The sequence below is a fragment of the Peromyscus eremicus genome, chromosome 9 (genome assembly GCF_949786415.1).
Source record: "Peromyscus eremicus chromosome 9, PerEre_H2_v1, whole genome shotgun sequence".
Lineage (NCBI taxonomy): Eukaryota > Metazoa > Chordata > Mammalia > Rodentia > Cricetidae > Peromyscus > Peromyscus eremicus.
In genome coordinates this window covers 81,890,034-81,912,126 of record NC_081425.1, presented here as the reverse complement: position 1 = coordinate 81,912,126, position 22,093 = coordinate 81,890,034, and the positions used below count along the sequence as shown (strand labels likewise).

The 22,093-nt window shown below is 48.7% G+C and overlaps 1 long non-coding RNA gene across 1 annotated transcript; it reads left to right on the top strand.

Annotated features, from left to right (window-relative positions):
• The first annotated feature begins 1,101 nt into the window (after nucleotides 1-1,101).
• On the top strand, nucleotides 1,102-3,154 carry LOC131920117 (uncharacterized). Its single transcript, XR_009381510.1, has 2 exons — nucleotides 1,102-1,387; nucleotides 2,967-3,154. It is a non-coding gene; the product is annotated as an uncharacterized LOC131920117 (long non-coding RNA).
• The last annotated feature ends 18,939 nt before the right edge of the window (nucleotides 3,155-22,093 follow it).

Below are 22,093 nucleotides of genomic sequence, written 5' to 3'. Positions count from 1 at the left end.
AGGAACTGTTGAAAATATAAGGTGGAGAGTGACTGAGAAGGACACCTGACTTCAACCTCTGGCCTCCAAACACACACACCCAGGTATGTACACACTCCCAGGCCCGAGAGAGAGAGAGAGAGAGAGAGAGAGAGAGAGAGAGAGAGAGAGAGAGAGAGAGAGAAGAAGAAGGAGGAGGAGGAGGAGGAGGAGGAAGAGGAAGAGGAGGAGTTATCAAACCACAAATGGCATTGTCTGACACCTGTTTTTCCCCTTTGTGAGTTCACTGAGGGACCATGGGGTGGACTCAATCATGGCAGAGTTTCCGATCCTCATTCTGGAGAAGTAGCTGCTGAAGCAATGTTTGATGAATGAATTCATGGTCTTCACTGTCTTTCTGTCCAAACATTTAGAGTCTCCCTCTCTAACAGCTAGCTCTGACTGGGTTAAGTACTACTGATATTCCACTTAGGTTTCTACAGTTTGTCAGTGTTGGTTCCTAATAGCCTAGAACAGAGGATCCCCCAGCACCCAGCTCCAGATGGACAGTCATTTGCTTTGGAATGCCTCCCTCTTCTAAAGGAAAACCGCAGCCCTGGGCCCACAGGTGATGGAGGCACTCGGGCTGAGCTGCTGTCTGGGAAGCAGATCAACACGTGGAGAAATTTACCGCCATCTAATTGGCAGCTCTGGGTACAGGCAGGGCAGTAGATTAAGTGTTTTCCTGTAAATCACGTTTATGATTTGCACTGGAGATGTAATTGTTAAAACTGTTCGCTTTACCCGCAATAGCAGTTGAAAGAAACCAATTTAGGAGTGACAGATTGGTTTTGATTCTAAATGTAGTGCTAAAACAGTTAATTTTAATAACATCCATTGGGCAGGAGTCTGCCTGTTACTTAATATCAGAGTCAACAACTTGAAAACTACACATTCAGCCAACACTGCTTCCACCAAAAATTAATCCCAACCCCCACCCCTCCTCATGGGGGCATCTGTCAGCAGGCTGCTGCAGATCCCTGCAGAAGGGTTTGTCTCCTTTCCAACGTTACCAACCTGGCTGGGGCAGGAGGCCACTACAGCAGAATGTCAGTTATAGGCAAAAACAGACAGGACCTAGAATGCTGGGACCACAGGGGCCCTTTGCCAGTATAGAACAGCATCCATGGCAAATGAGATCATGGTGGGTTGGCTTCTGCCTGCCCTGCCTCTCATGTATATCTCTTTAGTGGACAGTTGCCCAGCACTACACCTCAGAATAATATAGATGTCCGCGCTAATACCTACGGTCAGCCCTTGTGACTGGAAGAGCTTTTAGGTCTCTGTCTCTCCAGAGGTATCCTTTTATACAAGGCGGGTATGTGCATGCCTTCACCTAACACACACAGAGTGCACAGGGCTCTCCGAGGTAAGTGGATACCCATTAGGTCAGTCTTGTCTTCCCCTGTCACCCTCTCCTCCTCACCATCTCAGGACATACACCCAAGTTTTCAAGATTTAGCCCAAGTCTAATGGTCAGGAATGGACCTGCTGATTGGTCATTGGCCAGTTTGAAACCTAAGCACTTGGTGGGTGGGTCTCTAGCTCCCAAGACCAGAAGCCAATGGGTTGAGACACTCTGTGAACTCTGAACATCTCTCTCTGTCCTTGACTTGCTTGTGTACATCATATCCCTCCTCGTGGCTTATAGCACAGAGCATTCTTCCCCTGCCTCTCTGATTTCACAGCCTGGGCAGAGTCAAGGCTGGGCATCTCTAGCGAGCTCTAGGTCTCCCGACTCTGAGCAGAACTGAGGCAGACCTGTTACCATGGCCACTTCAGCGGTTACTGCAGATGGAGCAGCTGAGCCGGAGAGGCAGGAGAGACAGACAGCCCTGAATGTCCTCAAAGTGCCAGCCTGGCAGTCCAAGGCCCTCACTGCCTGGAGACCACTCTTTTCTGACACTCTAGAAGGGTGGGGAATCCAGACTCCCTTCATAAAAGAGTCACAACTCAGCCCATCCCCTCAGCTAACACTAAATTAACTTCATGAAAGAGTAAAAAGAGAAACTTCCATCTTTGCCCTGGGCTACAAACCTGAATCCCAGTTCCTGGGGAGACTGAGGCAGGAGGTTACAAGCACAAGGCCCCTATGGACTATAGAGTCATCTCAAGGTCAGCATGAGGAATTCAAAGCAAGTGTCAAAAGAAAGGTCCAGGAAAGGACTAGGACTGTATAGCTCAGCAGTAGAGGGCCTGCATGAATCCCTAGTCTGCAAAATGGAAAAAGGAAGGGAAGGAGGAGGGGAGGGGGGAGGGGCGAGGGAGGGAGGGAGAAAAGGAGGGAGGAAAAGGGGAGGGTTGTATAAAGGAAGGAAGGGAAGGAAGGAAGAAAGGAAGGAAGGAGAGGAGGGAGGAAGAAGGGAGGGAGGGGAGGGAAGAAGGGAGGAAAGAGAGGAGAGAGTAAGGGAGGAAGGGAAGGAGGAAGGGAGGGAGGGGGAGGAAAGAAGAGGAGAGAGAGGATAGAAGAAGGAAGGAAGAGAGAGAGAGAGAGAGAGAGAGAGAGAGAGAGAGAGAGAGAGAGGGAGGGAGGGAGGGGACAGGAGGGAGGCAGGGCAGACTTTTGTCAGAGAGGAAGTTGCTCGCCCCCCATTCATGGCCCCCACCTGCAGGAAGGCTTCTGGAGCCTGTGCAATCGCCTGTAGTGTCTGTTATAAAAAGAAGCCTAAATCACATTTATGGCTCATACTGCACAGCAAATGTAGGTATTAAAATTGTTCCTTTTAAATGATAAACGTCCCCCGAAATGGCCCAATAGAGCCCCATCAGAGGCTGTTTCCACCCAAAACAAACTGACTCGGGAAAAGCAGTAAATAGGGAATCTGCCTTGGGTTCTCCTAACTGCTGTTCCCCATCAGGGTGGGGTGGGAGGGGCGAGGCACGGGCATCAACCCAGGACACTGACAATGTCTTTAAGCAGACTCCATCTCACTTCTGTCACCCCTCAGGTAGGAGTGTCTGTGCTCTCCCCAGCTGCCTGGAATGAGGCCTCCATTTTTGTCGTGCCTATCAGTCACCGTGAGTTTGCTTCTGAGAGAGAAGTAATGGGAAAAACAGCTAATCACCCATTCATAATCTCTTAAACATTATTTTTAAGCTGATAGTCGCAAAACAAAAGGCAATCTCTCTAACTCCATCAAGCACTTACTCACCATTTTTCTGGGGTTCGTCATAAAAGGAAATAAGGTTGTCAGTGGAGAAGAGGGAACACACTCCTGACTGAGTCTGGGGAAGATAAAGGACAAACAAAAAGGAGCACTTGTTTGTGTTGTTACAGCAAAAGGAAACCAAGCCAGCACAAATGCTGAGATGGGGGAGGGGCTTCTCCTGGCCCCGCCTACATCACTCCAAGGATAAGGAGAGCTGGAGTCAAATCACCTGAGCTTGACTGAGTAAACCTGCTTCTGCCCATCTCGTAAAGGAGTCTAAGGATCAGGCTTTTCCTCTTCCCCATATGTCTTAATAGATGAGTCATAGATGCTAACTTTAGCCCTCTGAGCATAGAGCTAGTATGTAAAGGATGGATGGATAAAAAGACTAGATGAATTGATGATGGATAGATGGATAGGTGGATGGATAGATAGATGATAGATAGGTAGGCAGATAGATAGGTAGATAGATAGATAGGTGATAGATAGATAAATGGGTTGATAAATGGATGGATAAAAGACTAGATAAATTGTTGATGGATAGATGGATGGATGGGTGGATGAATGAGTGGATAATGGATGAGGAGACAGATGGAGCTAACCACTGTTTGGTATATCATCCATGCTGAGATAAGATTTCTTACACTCTCAAAGTGGAAGGAATACTGAGATGCCAAGTTCCAATGTCAATGCCCACAGAGCTAAGCTTTCACCCCAGATCTCCTGGGCTCCAAACCTGTACATTTCCTGACCCTGACTTCTAGAGGTAGACTTAAAGGATATAGAGTGAAGAGACTGCTGCCTTCTGTATTAGTCCAGTTTCTATCACTATAATAAAATACCTGGGGCTAGCTGCTTTACAAAGTAAAGGGGTTTATTTATTTCATAGTTTTGAGAAGTTTAGGTGCATGGTTCTACACCATGTTGGGGTTAATGCTGTTGTACACTGGTTTAATAAAACACTGATTGGCCAGTAGCCAGGCAGGAGGTATAGGCGGGGTGAGCAGAGAAGAGAATTCTGGAAAGAGGAAGGACAGAGTCAGGAGACACCAGCTGCCACCAGGAGAAGCAAGATGTGAAAGTGCCGGTAAGCTGTGGCCACGTAGCAACTTATAGATTAATAGAGATGGGTTAAGTTATAAGAGCTAGCTAGTGAGAAGCCTGAGCCATTAGGCCATCCAGTTTGTAATTAGTATAAGCCTCTGTGTGTTTATTTGGGACTGGGTGTGACACAGGAGAACTTCTGACTACAATACCATGCTTGGCTCTGGTGAGGTTCTCTTTGGCTGCATCACAGAGCAAATGGCACGAGGGTCTAAAAAATGCAAGGAGAGACTGAGTAGGAAGACAGGAAGCAGACAGCAGATGAGGAGGGCTAGTCTTGAGAGAGCTGACCAGGGACCCATGAAAATTGTCCTAATTCCTTCTTCAGACCGTAACCTAACCACGTTTCACTAGACCCTGACTCCTTCAGATCCTGTGGCCACTCACCATCTTCTCACTGGCAAGCAGGCTTCCAAACCCCTTTAGGGGACGTGATTAAAACCTTATCCAAACCTTGGTACCCCTCCCTAGTTAGAACACTAGAGAGACCTTCTGCAAGGACTCAGGTCAGAAGTTGGGAGGCAAGGATACTCTCTGCGGAGTGTGGGAGCCATGAAGAACCAGGCTGGCTGGGGACAAAATGGAGGGCCTGATTGACAGAACTGACCTGGTGGTTACTCTTCCTGGAAGCTGGCTAGGCAAGGACCCTGGGACCAGAGTGGAACAATGGTAGGACTGAGCCCTGGGAATCTCTTTGTGTCTCACTCAATGCTTGCCTTGATCCTGGATTTCCTATTTGAAACCAAAGAGTTCAGGTTGACTTTAAAAATGCATATGGGGACCTGGGGGTATAACTCTGTTGTTAGAGTACCTACTTAGCATGCACAAAGCCTTAGGTTCAACCCCCCAGTGTCACATAAACTGGGAGTGGTGGTACATGCCTGTAATCCTGACACTGGAGAGGCAGAGGCAGGAAGAAGTTCAGTGTCATTCTCAGTTATATTAAAAAGTTCAAGACCGGCCTGGGATACATGAAAGCTGGCCAAAAAAAAAAAAAAAAAAAAAAACCAAAACCAAAACAAAAAAAAGTAAATTGAGCAAAAACACTCCCACTGGGGTATTTCCTCTTGAAAAGAATTAGAGATCCAGAGGCTCCAGGTTCCTCTCCTCAGAGCATCAAGACCAAAGCTAGATGATCAGACACCAAATGAATGAGAAAATCAGAGGTCTGCCAGGGGCCCTGCACCCCAGGGCAAAGTGAGGCCCACTTTGTCCAGAAGCCTCTAGCTAGACCCAGACCTTAGAGTAAGCTCTCCTTGCAGCTTCTGGGGACTGGTTTAGCTCACCATTCAGACTTTTCAGGAAGGGGGAACTGGCTGTCACTTCCTAGGAGATCTCTCTCACCTAATGGCCTGGCAATCATCTAGTTGACCCAGCATGATGAAGGGAGTTTCTACTATTCAGACTCTGTGCTAAGGTGAGGAGATGCTGTTTAGGTAGAGGGAAATCCTGGGTCATAAGGACCAAGAAGGAGCCTCCTGAGCCAGAGAAGACTGCCTGGAGGAAGAAGGCCCACCTGAAGTGAGCCAGGTGAAAGGATAGACAGGAGGAAGATGGAGCTGAAGGTGCACACATATACATTACTACAAGTGCTTGCGCATGCGTGCAAACACACACACACACACACACACACACACACACACACACACACATCATTTCCACATGGACAATGGTGCCCTAGTCTTTTACTTCCCAGATAAGGGAACCAAGACTCAGAGAGGTAAAGTATTGTACCTAGGTGCACACTAGTCAGTGTGGAGACCAGAAGTTCCTCCAGTTCCCAGCCCAGCTCCCCTCTGCTACTCACTGCTAGGATTCAGCTGTGCACTCACAGACATGTCCTCAGAGAGGAAAGAAAAGCTCCCGAGGGAGCTGCCAGGCCTGTGGAATCCCCAGCAAGACAGAGCTAGAAGACAGTCCCCATATGATGGTCCCTCACAGGAAACAGGAGACTGAGCTCCTACCACTACTGAATGCTTATCTCTCTGAACCCCTGCATGGTGGCACTGAGCTCTCCTGGTCTCTGGGGATATCCACACAGGTGAACCTTCACCACAAAACAACTTCTGGCTGGTACACCGACTCTGTGGCTGATCCTGAGGCGCTGACCTCTGCAACAGCAACAGCCCTAGAGGAGTCCGATGCCACCTTGCGTCCTAACTCCCTGCAGATGGTGGCCCCAGTGGCTTCCCCTACCATCCTGCGGAGCAGAAGCTATGAGCATCCTCACCACACATGGCAAGATGCTTGGGCTCAGGGAGCTGAAGCCAACTTTTCCCCCAAGCCACAGAGCTGGGGAATGGCAGAGCTGGGAGTCAGATCCCAATATTTCTTCTCTGCAGCTCCAGTATCTGCCCCCTAAGGATTGGGTCTGTAATCTGTGGGTACATAAAGCAGGGTTTCATCACAGGGACTGAAGCAAGAAGAAGCCTTCACAGCTGTCAGGGACAGAGAAACGATGATCCGAGGCTCCCAGAGTGGGGAGTGAGTGGGTGGATAATGGACTGGAGAGGTGACTTAGTCAGTAAAGTGGTTGTTGTACAAACATAAGGATGTGAATTTGTATCCCCATCACCTGGATAAAAATGCAGGCATGGTGGTGCATACCTGTAACCCCAGCACTGGAGCGGGGGGTGGGGGGTGGGGGGGTGGAGACAGGAGTTCTAGCCAACCAGTCTAGGTAAATCGGGGGCTTCTAGGTTTAGTAAGAGACCAGATAGATAGATAGATAGATGGATGGATGGATGGATGGATGGATAGATCTGGGAAAGACACCAGATGTCAATTTCTGGCCTATTCACACATAAATGCACACATATGTACATGCATGGACACACACACACACACACACACACACACACACACACACACACACACACACACCACACACACAAGATTGGGAAGATAAGAATCCCTGTACCCTGCACATGATTCTGGGGTAGCTGGAGTCTATAGCACCTAGTGCAAAAGAATTCTGAGGACAGTCCTGGGGTGGGTAGCAATTCTTCCATGAAGAGCACTGGGTTGGGGGGGGCGCTTTTCAGAAAGGGGTAGCAAACATTTTAGCAGGGTGTTCAACCCCACAAACCCTTCATCTGTGAAGCTTCTGGGGCAGGCGGTGGACAATGATAGGGAAAGGTGGGAAGAACCACAGCCATTTATTCTTAGAGGGTATGTGAAGGGCAGCCCCTAGGCAGTGCCAGATGTCTGCATGATGATGTCAGTTCTCACTGCAGACCCAGCTGCTTCTCACCCATCTCTCTCCTCCAGTGGAAGCCAAAACCCAGAGAGACTGGGATTCTCTCCAGGGCAGTCACACCACTGCTCAATGTACTGCATGGACTGGCCTCCAACAGGGAGACTTGAACTCTGCCCTGTACCCCTACATTGGCCCTAACCCCACAAAACCCACATAGACCATTGGGTGCTAGACAGCAGAGGACATATGGGTAGCTTTCCCAATACCCAGATGAGAAAGCTTAGGTCTAGAAAAGCCAAGAGATTTTTTTCAAGATGCAGAGAATCTCCACTCCTATTGTCCTCTTGTTCTAAATAGCCATATTGCACTCTGTAGCCATAAAAACCGAGAATATACCACTTCCAAATCCAGGTATCTATAGATAGATGATAGATGGATAGATAGATAGTTATAGATAGTAGACAGATAGATTATAGATACAAAGAGAGATAATAGATTGATGGATAGTTAGAAACATAGATAATAAACAGATGATAGATAGGTAGATAGATGGTAGATAGATAGATAGATAGATAGATAGATAGATAGATAGATAGATAGATAGATTGATAGAGGTCAGTGAAGGGGCCCAGTAGGTAAAGTCACCTGCTACTAAGTCTAATAACCTGAGCTTGATTCTGGGGCCCAGATGGTTGAAGGAGAGAACCTACTCCCACAAGTTGTCCTCTGACCTCCACATGCACCATGCAAGCCATGACACATGCATGTGCGTGCACACACACACACATGCACACATACTCCAAATAAGTAAATAAATAAACAAACAAATAAATAAATAAATAAATAAAAATTTTAGATAGATTGATAGATGATAGACAGACAGATAGATAGATGGGGAATAAATACCACAACAAAGTTCCATCTCTTTCTCTCACACACTCTCCCATCCACCTGCTGCCATGGGATGATGCCACTTGAAGTTCTTGCCACATGCCCTGCCTTTATCTTAGATGACTTTGCCCCCAAACCTACAAGACTGAGGACATTACTTTCCTCTTTCAGTGATTCAGTTGCTGTTGTTCTGATATAACAACACAGAACAGAATGACAGCATTGGGCTAAGGGATTCTGGACTCAAATCCTCTCAGTTTGGTGAGTCCTTCACGAGTCCCCTGTTCCCGGCCCCATCACCTCACCTGCCAGCAGCTGTGAGTGAGGTCAGAGCACAGTTCCCCGTGAGGAGGAACTCAGACCTCCCTCAAATTCCATACAGATACTCAAAATCAGTTAGCAACATAAGTAGGTGTGATGGGTGTTCTGTGGGGGGCGGGGTATGACTGGTTTGGGATGGATGGGGAGGCTGTGATCAGATCATGGGTCTGTGGGTCCTTCCTCATGTCCCATCAGCCCCAGGAAGCCAGGACAGAATATGGGAAGCCCTCAGGATTTGCCTTCCAGGTATGACAAGAAGGCTGTGGAGCTGGGGACAGACAGGGGCGGGGCAGGGGTGGGGGTGGGCAGAGGTGGAGAGAGCAGACAAGAAGGAAGCAGAAGATGGAAGAGAAGCAGGAGCAGCAGGCAGGGCCTGGGGCTCATGTCTCGTGGAGCTCAGTGTTTCCAGACCATGCTCCTGGGCTCGAAGAGCTCAGTTTCCCTTTGTGTAAAACCATCCAGTGTATCATACAAATCAGGAAACATCTTCACCTTTCCATTAAACTATACGAAACTGAGATTTGGTCCATGAGAAGCATTTGAATCTTGGCAGTGCCAATTGATCCAACCTCAAAATAATCACCCAGGACACGGAGCAATGGTTGGGATTGTTATACAAACCAAGATGGGCCATCACCCTGTGGCTCATGACCATGCCTTCTGCCCCTCCCGTTGACTTCCCAGCCCATCATCCCACAGCCCCTCTGTCATTAAGCTGAGGTATAAAGATTAAGTTAATGGCGGGCGAAGAAAATCAGCTTTGTTGGCAAATTGTCTCTGATATTTATTTTGAACATTAAAACGAATCATTCCAACTAAAGAGGGCCGCAGCGCGTGGCCCATTAAAACACATGCATTATGTATAAACCTCCTAGCTTCACCTCCCAAGTATTATCACCCTAAAAAGCAAACATGGTTTTTAAAGTCCCTTGTTTACGACATCCCCTGACAGTTGATGAATGGCCACAGTTCCGAGATCTGAAAGCTTAGTAACCTAAGCTAGAAAATTCAATCTTATTCTAATATACATGGCAGAGGGAGGGGTGGGCACAACGGGACGGTAACAGAGTCAAGCTTTGCAAAGGGTACCAGGGCAGAGTGTGGGCTTCAGGAGGGTAAGGCTAGCTGGGCTCTCCGGGTGAGAGTCTCATTCGATTCTTGGAGTCCGCCACAGAATATTACTACAGATGGGTGGCTACAAGCAACAGGAATGTATTCTCACAATTCCAGAAGCTTCCAGACATCTGAAGTTTAGGTGTCCACAGAGCTACATGCTTTCGAAGGGTGGCAGGGGAGGCCCTGTCCCTGGCCTCTTCTAACTTCTGATGTTCCCTAGGTCTGGCTTGACTTGTGGACACATCACTCAGTCTCTGCTGCTCTCTTCTCGATACCTGCCTCCCTGGGTCTCAGGTCTTCTCTATCTCCTATGCCATTGGATTTAGGACACAGTCTAACACGGAAATTATCTCATCTTTGATTCTTACATTAATTGCATTGGCAGTGACCTTTGTAGCACGTAAGGTCACAATGGGACTCAGCTGATAGAGACACTGTTCAGTCTCCCTGGAAACAACTCGTTCCTGCTCTCATCCCTGCCAAACCTGCAGATCCCACCTTGTCATGTCTGGACACCTTCATCTCTTTGACGCCACTCCCCTGGCTCTGGACTCTAGCCAGGCTCCTGGTTCTCTGCCCACTCTAACACCCACCTCTGCAGGATGTGCCCTCTAAGGAGGCCAGGGGACCCCATCACTCTCTCTCTGACCCTCCCATCACAATCCACACTCCTGTCCCTCCCCTTCGGGGCTTCCGTCATGCTTGTAACATACAACCTGAGAGCTTCCTTATCTGTTGACGCTTTGGAATTAGGATCTGTAGCTGGCCTGTCCCAAAGCTCCTGTAGCATACACGAACGTGCCAAACACCTGGTCCTCACCAAGCACAGTCTTGTGTCACAGACCTCACCTCTCCCAGCTCAGCCTCTTCTTCTCCATCACATACTAGGCTCCAGCCACAGTGCAAAATCCACCCCCCGCTGCAGGGCCTTTGAACATCAGTTTGTTCTGCTGGAAATGAGCTGCTTCTGAATGGTCCCAATTTGCACAAAGCAAGACACAGTTCTAGTGTACCTCCTAGGCACAGTGTTCCCTGACTGGCACTTGCCCCAACCTATGACTTCTAGAAATTACTCCCATAAAGTCGTTGCTGACTGCTTTTGTGTTTTATTCCTGGTCTGACTTTGCTTCTGGGACTACCTTCTGTCCTCTTTGACTAGGGAGGAAGTTCTTTAGGAGAGATGTGACTGTCTTAGTCACTGCTGTGTCCCACAGGCCTGGGCTTCACCACCCCCACGGTCTGCTGGAGGAGCAGGCTTTGATCTTTCACATGTTCTGTGAGCCCCGGGAAGGGAAAGAATTAGTGAGTTCCCAGGACAGAGAGCCTGGAACAAATTCTCTCCTGTGGTTCTGTGCTTTATAGGAAAGAAAGTGACCTTCTCGGGACATCTGCAGGCTGCAAGTCTCTATCTACAGTCAGCACTGCCAGCCTGACACACACAATCACAAGCATGCACAACCGTGCACGCACATAAGCACACACTCAGGCATATACACAAAGACACACTCACATACATTTATAAACCCACACATGCTCACACATCCCTGTACACTCATGCATGTTCCCACATAAACACAGATACACACATGTCTATACTCTCAGGCACAAACACATACAAGCACTCACAGATGCACATACACACAAGTGCAGGTGCACTTGCTCACGTATTGTGAATCCCACATCTAGCCTGGTGCACACCCTGTTGTGTGGTCTCACACTCTACCTGGCCATGGCTGGAGAAGCTAGGTGGTAGCCTCTGGCCTTGGCTAGCCTGGAGTCCCACGGAGATGCCTCTCAGGGCTCTGGCATTTTCCAACCCCAGCTTGGCTTTTAGCAATAGTCCAGGCCTCACTGGTCCCCTTGCTCAGAAAGCTTCTCTAGCCAAGTCTCTAGCCAAACCCCAACCCAAGAATGTTCCTCCTACAGGAAACCCTCTCTGATTTCCCCCAGCCACCATCAGACCTCACCCCTCGCACTCACCACAGACATAAGCTGCATGTGTCTTCTCTTGTTCTCATTAGTCTTCTGGTATGTGGGACCACCATCTGCTTACCTGGGCTGTGAGCTCTCAGGAGCAGGGACTCTGTTTTATGCATCTCTCGGTCCCCAGGGGGTAGCATATTGCCAGTCACAAAGTGGTACTCAACACACAGTTGTTGTTTGCCTCTAATTGGGCAGTCAGACCTTGCCAGTTTAGACTCAAGGGAAGAAGGCTGTTTGATTAAGTGCCATGACTGGATTCAGGGATATCCAAAAGAAATACAAGTCACTCCTTTTGTGCACATGACAATCTGCAAGCAGGAACTTTACCCCATGCCTCCTGCACCTAGATACTCCTGATATGTCCCCAAATCCCAGGGTAAATGTCACCCTCTCTAGGAAGTTTTAAGCAGGCTGCAGATAAACCACTACCTCCAGCCTTGGTCCCTTTTAGGTGCCCCATACCCTGCCTTGGTCCCACATTAGGAGGCTGGAAAGCACCCAGCTATACCCCTCAAGGTTGCTATGGGAGACATAGGATCCCATGACAGACAGTGTAAGCTACCTTCCATTCCAGTTGGGACACATCTGGTACCTGGGACTCTCTTCCTTCATATTCCTGCTGCCCATGGGCTTTCCTATGTCCCTCCTCTTTCTCTCCCACAAGCATCACTGTCACTAGTGTGGCATTAGATGGACATTCAGAGCAGGAATTGTCCTGGGAACTCCCCTAGGTGGCCACAGCTACCCTGAGGCTGGAGATCTGGGATCTGCAGTCTGATCTGAAGAGTGATAATATACAAGATGACAGAGCCTCAGCCTCAAAGGTTCTGTTTCACAATGGCATCAAGAGACGGCAGGGCAGGGCAAGAATGCAGCTCGGCTGGCAGAGTGCTTACTTAGTGTATGCACAAAACCCTGGGTACAATACCCACCTTTGCAAAAAGTGGATATGGTGGTGCACATCTGTGACCTCAGAACTTGGGAGGCAGAGGCAGGAGGATCAGAATCTCAAATCTATCCTCAACTACAAAACATCAAGGCAAATCTTGTCTGCTCCAGAATCCTGCTCCAAATGGATGGATGGATGGATGGATGGATGGATAGATGGATAGATGGATAGACGGATGGACAAAGGAACAAATGAACAAATGAACAAATGAATGAACATATAGAAGAGGTGTCAGGCTAGGTGGCCCCCATGCCATCCTGCCAGGACATCTTCTATAAAAGGCCAGTTACACTCACTCCTTGTTGGGTATCGGGATCTGGACTGAGCCTGACCCCCCTGCACCAAGGATGTCAGTGAGAGATTGAAGCTGCCATGTTTTGGGTGGAGAATTCTTTTGTCACATCATACAGACGTGTCTCAATTGGACAAAGAGGTCACTAGTGACTTTATAATAAACCCCAACATCTTGTAAGTGACCAATTCCTCTTGTAACTGCTCCTCTTCTTTCTGTTCTAATATGCTCCACTCAGCAGAAGCAAGGGCTTTTTTTTTTGGTATTCCTGGACCCCTCCACAGGACCCGGCTAGAGAAACACAAAGGTCATAAAGTCAAGAGTCTCCTGGGCTCAGGGAGATTCTAACTGTCCCTGCAGGCAAGAGACACAGCAGACTCAGGGGTGTTCATCTGTCCAAAGGGCATGGTCTCCACTTAGCACCCTCAAGACAGGAGCTCCAGCCACGGCTTGTAGGACTTTCAATTTGTCTAAAGAAGGGAACAATCTGGACTTTGAATGTTCAGACTTCTGGCTTTTAAATTATTGCTAGACATATCAAATCTTTTTAGACTCGGTGAGCTGAGCACTGTACAGCTGGAGGTGGAGGCTGACCCAATTTTCCTTGATAGCTTCTTTTTTTTTTTTTTTTTTTTTTTCTCCTCGAGACAGGGTTTCTCTGTGTAACTTTGGAGCCTATCCTGGATCTCGCTCTGTGGACCAGGCTGGCCCCAACTCTGCCTCCCGAGTGCTGGGATTAAAGGCCACCGCCCGGTGCCTTGATAGCTTCTAATGAGACCTAGGAACCACACTGCACAGGTGAGCATCAAAGACCCGAACCAGGGTCTTGGGTGATGCTGTGCATGTGTGTGGATATGTGCAGGAGCGTTGGAGGCGTGGTGAGTACAAGAACACATGAGAGTGGGGAAGAATTCTCTGAGGTGCTGAGCCAAGGCTAGCTCCCCTGGAGCCCCACCTCATGTTCAGGCAGAGGCACGCCCTGCTCTGTGCTACCTGTCTGCCAGGGTCACATGGATGTGTGTGTAGATAAACATGACCCAGGGCCAAAGATAGTGACACACAATCATTTCTTAACACAGGCTATTGAGCCCACTGGGGGTTGTAAGAATGAATGAATGAATGATGAGTGAATTCCTTCCATATGAAGGCAAGAGTCTTGCTTGTCATTCTACATTGCTGCTATGATTTGGCTGTGTTCTCTGAAGGTTCATGTGTTGGAAACATGCTGGTGTTTGGGGCTGGATGAGTTTATGAGGGTATGGCCTCCATGATGGTTTTGTACTTTGGTAGGAAAAGACGCCCAGGTCAGCAAGCTTACTCTGTCTTTTCGCATGTGGTTCCCTGAGGCATCTTGGAATTCTGCAGAGCTCCCACTAGCAAGAAGGCCACCATCCAACACAACTCTTTACCTTAGAACAACAACAGATACACATCTTTTCTTTATAAAGCCTCCCATATGTACATTCAGTTATAGCAGCAGAACACAGATTAACACAACTCTATCAGGCAAGCACACATACATCAGAGCCAGGAGGCCTGTGTACAGCAATATGCAATAAGCCAGAGGTACCAGGCTGGGTCACTTCCCATTTACCACACAGATGTTGTCCTATGTCACTGAGCAAGCCACACCCTGCATGGCTTGTCAAATCCAAGAGGACGTACAACCAAAGGCCATGCAGTGAGTGGTTCTCCTTGCAGTCCCGGCTGACTGTGCCGGTAAGGGGGGGGGGGGGGGGGAGGCTATGCCAGAACAAGAAACTGCCCAGTGTCTGACGTAGCGGGACCATCCATGTCCCCTTGCCTCTACCCAGCCCAGTCAGCTGCTGCTTTGAGGTCACCGTGTAAGTATGCCTGAAGAGTCCCATGACAGCTTTCTCATCTGTCAGTCAGGTAGAATCTAGATTCTATATCAAAGGGCTGCCGTGAAGATGAAGTCACGTGAGGCCCGCCACAGTGCCCGGCCACCGACCAGTCACTGATCCACTAGTCCAGAGGGGCTATGAAGCACTCATTGCCTCTCACCACAGTAGAGATGCCTGGGTTGAGGTCATCTGTTGAGGCACTGGGCTCTTCCCTCCACTCTGCAAATCCTACATTCGCCAGCTTGCAACTGACACTCCGATGTGAGTTCTCTGGTGTAGATTCTGACTCCCTGGGCTTTCTTACCACATCCCTGCAAAACTCCTCAGCTCACATCTATCCCTCATTCATACCTTCCCCCACTCATTCTCTCCACATGGCTGCAAGGGGATGCAACTGTGCCTCAGATGGATTCTCTTAGGTATCCACAGGCCCAAGAGACCAAAGACACAGATTCTACCCTCAGGTAGAATGTGTATCTGGTGCTGGGAATCAAACCTAGAGCCTTGGACATGTGAAGCTAGGATTCTGTCACTAAGCCACATTCCCAGCTTGCTCTTTACTTCTTGTTTGGGACAGAGTTTCACTCAGTGGTCCACACATGCCTTGAACTTGCAAACTTCTTGCCTCTGTTTCCTAGGTGTCTGGGAGCACTGGCCTGTGCTAGCTCAAATAACTTGATTCTACAATGTATGAGAGCCATTTGGAGGGCTTTTAAAGCTCCCATTGATAGGCCCCACTGCACATTCTCTGTTTCAGTGGACCTGGAGTGGAGCTAGGTAAGTTGTACTTCTAACAAGGTCCTCACTGACACTGGTGTTGACACTGAAGCTGAGGCTGAAGCAGATGCTGAAGCTTGCTGATGCTGATGCTGATGCTGATGCCGAGTCTGAAGCTTGCTGATGCTGATGCTGAAGCTGATGCTGAAGCTGATGCTAACATTGATGCTGCTGATCTGAGTTTAGATCCAGAGGTATGGACAGGCTGAAGAACTGCTTAGTCATCAAAGATGCAAACGCAGGTTGGATCAATGACAGAGAAACAGGCTGGTGGCAGAGGCAGAAAAGCAGGGAGAGCCCTGATAGCTACTTGAGCTAAGAGTAGTGTGAAGACAAGAGAGAATGCAGCATTCAGGCAGAAGGAGCATCTGCAAAGGCTGAGATAGGAAGAACACAAGGCTTTGGATGGATCAGAGAAAATCAGGAGCTGGAATGGTAAAGGCATCATAGGCAAAAAGGTAGCAGGGCTCAGGCTGTCCAGCTGTCTCCATTTCCCATCGTGCTTTGTGTATGACCAAGTTCTAGAACGTGGGGAGGAGGGAAGTCTACTACTCCCAATCTGACACTTCTGGAGCATTAAGAACATCCTGGTATATTTTACCCAGTGTCAACCAGATAGACAAGAACACGTCCTGTGAGACAAGGGAGAAGATGATGATGCAGAGAGATCCTGTTCAAAAGTCTTCTTTGCAGGAGACAAGGCTCCTGAAGGGACAGAGCTGTCTGGAACATCCTGTTCCTCTCGCACCTGGAACTTTTATTCTTTGTCCTTGCAGCTAAGGATTTGGAGTCGCTTTGTTCCACTGCTGAAGCCAGTATCACATCTTGGGATTCTTGTTCCTTCTTGGATCAGACCCACTGCAGCTTCTGTGGTTCACACCACCTGTCTGGCCTGGGGTGTACAAAGATGTCTACAGATCACAGATCAAACTTCAGAGAGCAGGCCCCAGGACCCCCTGGAAACCCGTTAAAGCACAGACACTATACCAGGCAGTTGGTGGTGCACTTCTCCCAGCTCACAGAAAGCTGAGGCAGAAGAATTCAGGGGCTTGATAAGAAAACTTACCCAAGGGGAAAAAACTAAAAAATTAGTGGTAGTAATAATAACCAACACACACACATACATAGTATGCATGTATGCATGTGTGTATGCATGTATGTATGTATGTATATATATATATGCATGTGTGTGTATGTATGTTTGTATATATGTGTATGTATATTTATACAGAGAGAGAGATTAAGCTACACTCTCAGAACTTCTGATTCATGGCTCTGAGAGTACTTCAGGCCAGATCTGCATTTCTGGTTTCCCAAAAGGATGCTGATGCCACTAGTCTAGCAATTGGGAGCCATGTCTTAGACTATATGGCCCTGATGTAGCCTAAACTTGGAGGGCAAACACTTGCCTTAAAGACTTCAATACGCAAGCCAGAACTGGGGTAAAAGCAGCTCATGTGAGAAAGTGGGTAACCACTCATGACTTCTCTAGAGACAGATTATGGCTGAGAGGATCGCAAGGCATGAATTCCATAACTCCACACATAGATGCAAAATCCTAGTCCTCATTTTCCTCACCTGCAAAGTAGGCCAACAGAAGACCTGCACTGTATTCATTACAGGATGTCACAGGAGCAAAGGGAAGAGTCGATGTTCATCCATAAGTGGGACATCTATGTCAACCCTTTTGAGACTCATGGGACACTGTGGGAGAAGAGGTGGGAAGAATGTAAGAGCCAGAGGAAGGGTTGGGCTCGTGTGGAACACTGACTTCAGGTCACGGCGTGGCTGTTGGCATTCTTGAACTCACAGCATCTGGGATGACCTGACCTATGTCTGTACAGGATTGGGTCTGTCAACATCTTGTCATGGAGAGGGGAGGAACTCACAGCGCCCCATCTCTATCTGAAGATTTATAAGTAGCTAACATTGGTAAGGGAAGTACACATCTTAGCAGTCTTGTCACTGGGAAGATACCCAAGTTCCTATAAATAACCCTAATGGAACTCATTGGGTCATCAGGAGGAAGAAAGGAAGGAAGGAGAGGGACTACTTTGGAAGAGGAAGCAAATGACAGGAGTGGAAGAGGACTAAGAGATGAACATGATCAAAAAAATACATTGTATACATGCCTAAAAATGCCATACTGAAACCCATGTATACTTATAAAAGTCTAAGCCTTACAAAAAAATTTTAGAAAAGGAGACACGAGAGAACTTTTTCCAGGCTGACTTTGTGTCTCAGACCCCAACATTCATCACAGACCACAGTGGCAGTGTGTGGATAGAGAAGAGCAACAAGCTGGAAGGAGCCTGGGCCTCTGGCATGTGGATAGTCCTTCCACCCCTGGCTTCCGCCAATAGGCATCTCTGCAGAAAGCAGTGAGATTTTACTGTGGATATTCAGAACACACAACTGAAGCATAGCCATCCTGTCCAGAGGTTGCCGTGTCTTATGTCCCACCTTTACCCCATCCTTACCCTCATCCTCACTCCACCCACCCCCACCTTAATCCCCACTCTCACCCCTACTTTAACCTTCAATCCTCATCCCCTCACCCCAGTCACTCTGGAGAAATTTGGTTTTATCATATGCAAATACATAAGATTATTGTGCCTCTGAACTGCCTTTGGACATGGCAAGAAACCCAAGTGGCCTCCATGCACAGAGCAGCTCACAGCAAGGTGAACCATCAGCGCTCTGGGAATGGGATTCATTCAGAGAAGACAAGGTGATGCCATAAAAAATTGCCCCTATCCCCACCCACACACCCTTCATCCAGGGCCAGAATCTCAATCTGGCACACCATGGGCATTTGGACAGGACCCTCCTGTGGCTGTAGCTCACCCTGCACATGTAATAAAGAGCATGGTGATGGGCACCCAGACCTCTCTGGGCCAGATGTCAGCAGCACCTCCTTGAGTGTAACAGTTGGTAGCATCCCCAGGCATTACTATGTATCCCTTCAGAAGAGTCAGAATGGCAGCCTTCTTCTTCCTAGAGCTGCACAGCAAAATCACTGGGAAGCTGGAAAAAAATACCCATGAATACCCTGGACCACTCTAAGCCACTCACAGGATTGTTCAGGGTGTGGCCAGCACATAGGGGTGTTTTAAGGTTCCCTGGGGGATTCTAATAGGCAGCAAAGCCACGACCATGGCAACATCTATCCTTGGACCCCCTTGGCATAGCAACAGGAAAGGCAGGGACTGTGATGTGCCACACCCAGCAAGGGGTGACTTTCTGACTATCTCAGGTCTGAAGATACAGCATGGATGGAGCCAGGACAAGGACAGGCTGTAGCTATTTCCAGGATCCTGGTGACATTGTAACTAACCATACATGCTCTCTTTTGGATGCCTGATTAGGCTGTGACTTCTGTGAGCTGCCCAGGCCCTGGGTAACCAACGATGACGCAATAGGATGTAGCGTCTGATGAAAGTTACCACACAGCTTGGCTTTTCAAAGACCATGTTTGACCCCTGAAACTGCAGCCAGAGTCAGATGATATTCTGAGGCCTCCCTGTTAAGTGCAGCATGTGACAAGTCACACAAGTAAGTTCAACGAGGCCAGAGGCGCAAAGACCAAAGCTCAGCCATCCAGTTCGTCTCCAAGAGGTCTGAGAGGCAGTGATACGTCAAGGAGAGGCCACTCTGGAAGACAGATCCCCAGATTCATCTGTCCCAAAGTCAGAGCTTGGCCACCACTGTCGCTTGAATTCTAAATGGTTTTATAATAATATTTTTTTAAAAAAACCAGTACCAGATATTGGGGTAAATGCTGAAAGATCAGAGAGACAAAGGAACAAGCCACTGCCACGTCTCACCTCACCAATTCCACAAATCCTCTGACTGAAATACTCTGAGTCCTCACCCGAAAGGCTCCAGCTGAAAAAGCCTGTAGCTGAAAGGGATGCTTCTGCCAAAAAGCCTTTAGTTCCTGTCTCCTCACACCTTATATACCTTCTTCACCCAGCCATCACTTTCTGGGATCAAAGGCATGTGTGTTTCTCAATACTGGGATTAAAGGTGTGTGCCACCACAACCTGGCTTTGTTTCTCTCCTAGACTGAGTCAATCTCATGTAGTCCAGGGTGGCTTTGAACTCATAGAGATCCCAGTAGATCTCTGCCTCCCAAGTGCTAGGATTAAAGGTGTGTGCCACTACTGCCTGGCATCTATGTGTAATCTAGTGGCTTGTTCTGTCCTCTGATCTTCAAGCAAAGTTTATTAGGGTACACAATATATCACCACGCACCACTTCCACCACTCATGGACAAACGACTCCTTCTGGCCTAGAAACCCACAGAGAAATAGTACGCACCAGATAGGTGCCCTGGCTGTCCCCAAGGACAAGGCAGACAGGATCCCACTCCACAGATCCACAGATGCAGGAGTGTAGCCAGTACTGAGCCAGCCACATATATATATCCCCTGGGGGTTTGTCGAAGAAGGTCCCAGGCCTATGCTGACAACTTGACCCTAGGCCTGGAGTAGTGCTGGTAATCTGATTTTCAAATTCCAGATGGTTCTGGGGCAAAAATCTACTCAAACCCTAGTGCATCTTCCAGACAGATGAGTCCCTGGCACCGTCACTTTAGGGGCCAGCATCCTGCGCTTGGTTACATCAAGTCTTGGTCACACAGCATCTTACTTTTCCTGCTCATAAAAGCCTTCATCACTAGTAGGAACCATATTGTCTTTCTTGGCTCAGAGAAAGCAAGTGACTAGCCACTGATTGCCCAGCAAAGGGATACAGTGTAGGGAGAGGAAGCGTGACCTCCTGCCTCTCAGGTCTATACCACTCACAGTCGACCCGCAGGGCTGGCTGAAACAGGCTTGGAGCTCCTGCACTCTACCCAGACCTGCAAGGCACCCAGGGAGCTGTTGATGCAGGGGGACAGTTTCTGATCCACAAAGGCTCAGACTTTAATGACAGCTCTGCCTCAGAATTCCTCCACCCTGGCGGGAATGGAATATTTAGACATATCAAAAACTCTCTCCCCTTCTTTCATGGAGCCCACAGTGGCATAAAAAGAATGCAAAGAAAAGGCAAGTCTCGGTGACAAGCTTCCGAGATCAGCCAATTCCCCAACAGCCTTCAAGACTCCAATTGACTTTGCCTCTCTGATGGAAGTCTGGGTGCTTCCCCAGTCAACACCTGCCGGTTCTTTGGCTTTCACGGGACCAAGCATCTGCCTCATTGAGCCCACAAAGCATTGGGGAGAAGGAGAGATAGCAGGGTAAAGATCCCTTATCCCATTTTACAAATGAGAGAATCGCAGCCTGGAGAAGTTAAGTGACTTGCCCAAGGGCACACAGCAATTGCTAGTCACTGCTCACAGAGTCCGCTGGGAGTCTCTCAACAGCCTTCTCTGCAAGATGCAGAAGGGTGGAGCCTCACCAGTGGACCCTACTTGTGCCCACAGCCTTTCCCCCTCCTATTCCTCCCTTCACTGTTCTCTTGACATGCAGAATTCTGTCCAGTGCCCCCAAGCCCATCCTTCCTTAACACCTCTTTGTGTAGACCATTCCTTCTACACTCTTTCCACTTCCTAACTGGACCCTCATTCTTCTGCCCCTTGCCCATGCCACCACCTCCCCCAAGGGGTCCTGCCCTCATGCCTGTTTGCCTGCGATTAGGATGACTGGGGGTGTGTGGGAGTTAGATTTTAAGGAGACCTTCCAGTTAGTGGACAATTGCCTTCTTGCTGTATTCTCACATAGCCTTTCTGGACAGTTCTGTTCTCTTCTCTCCTTGCAAGGGCACCACTAATCCCCATCCTTATGACCTCACTTGACCTCAGGGACCAGGTACAGATGTGATGCAATGTGTGTGTGTGTGTGGGGTTAATATGTGCCCTGAGGCGGGGGGCACATTCATCTCACAGCATCCCTGAATAGCCACGTCTGCCCAAGGAGGGACTGTCTAGCCCACAACGGGGCTGAGTTATGTCCCAAGTAGGAGTCCCTTCACACAGGGCCCTGACACATCTGTCACCCAACATCTGCTCAGCATCCCAATGATGGGAAGGCCACCACCCCATGGCTGGCTTTCTCTACTGTGCCCGCTGGCACACAAAGAAAAGAAGGGGTAAGGAAGCACAGGCAGAAAGCTCCATCACCATGCAGTCTCCATCCACAGAGCCCAGTTCTCCCACTGAGGCCCTGGGGAAAGCCATTCCAGCAATACCCTCCTTATTCTGAGTCCTGTCTTGTCCCAGCTTATCATCAGCCTGGGGGCCACTAAGCTGCCTAGCAAGTGTCTGCCATGGGCATTCTTACACCTGCGTACCTGTGAGGAAAAGCCTGTCACAGATCTGCATGTCAGGCTTGGACAGACTCAGCAGAAAGAGTGCAGTCCTAAGCATCTCCTCATGCCCTACATGGCATCATCTGCAGGCCCCTCCCCTTGGTTCTTGAAGGCCGG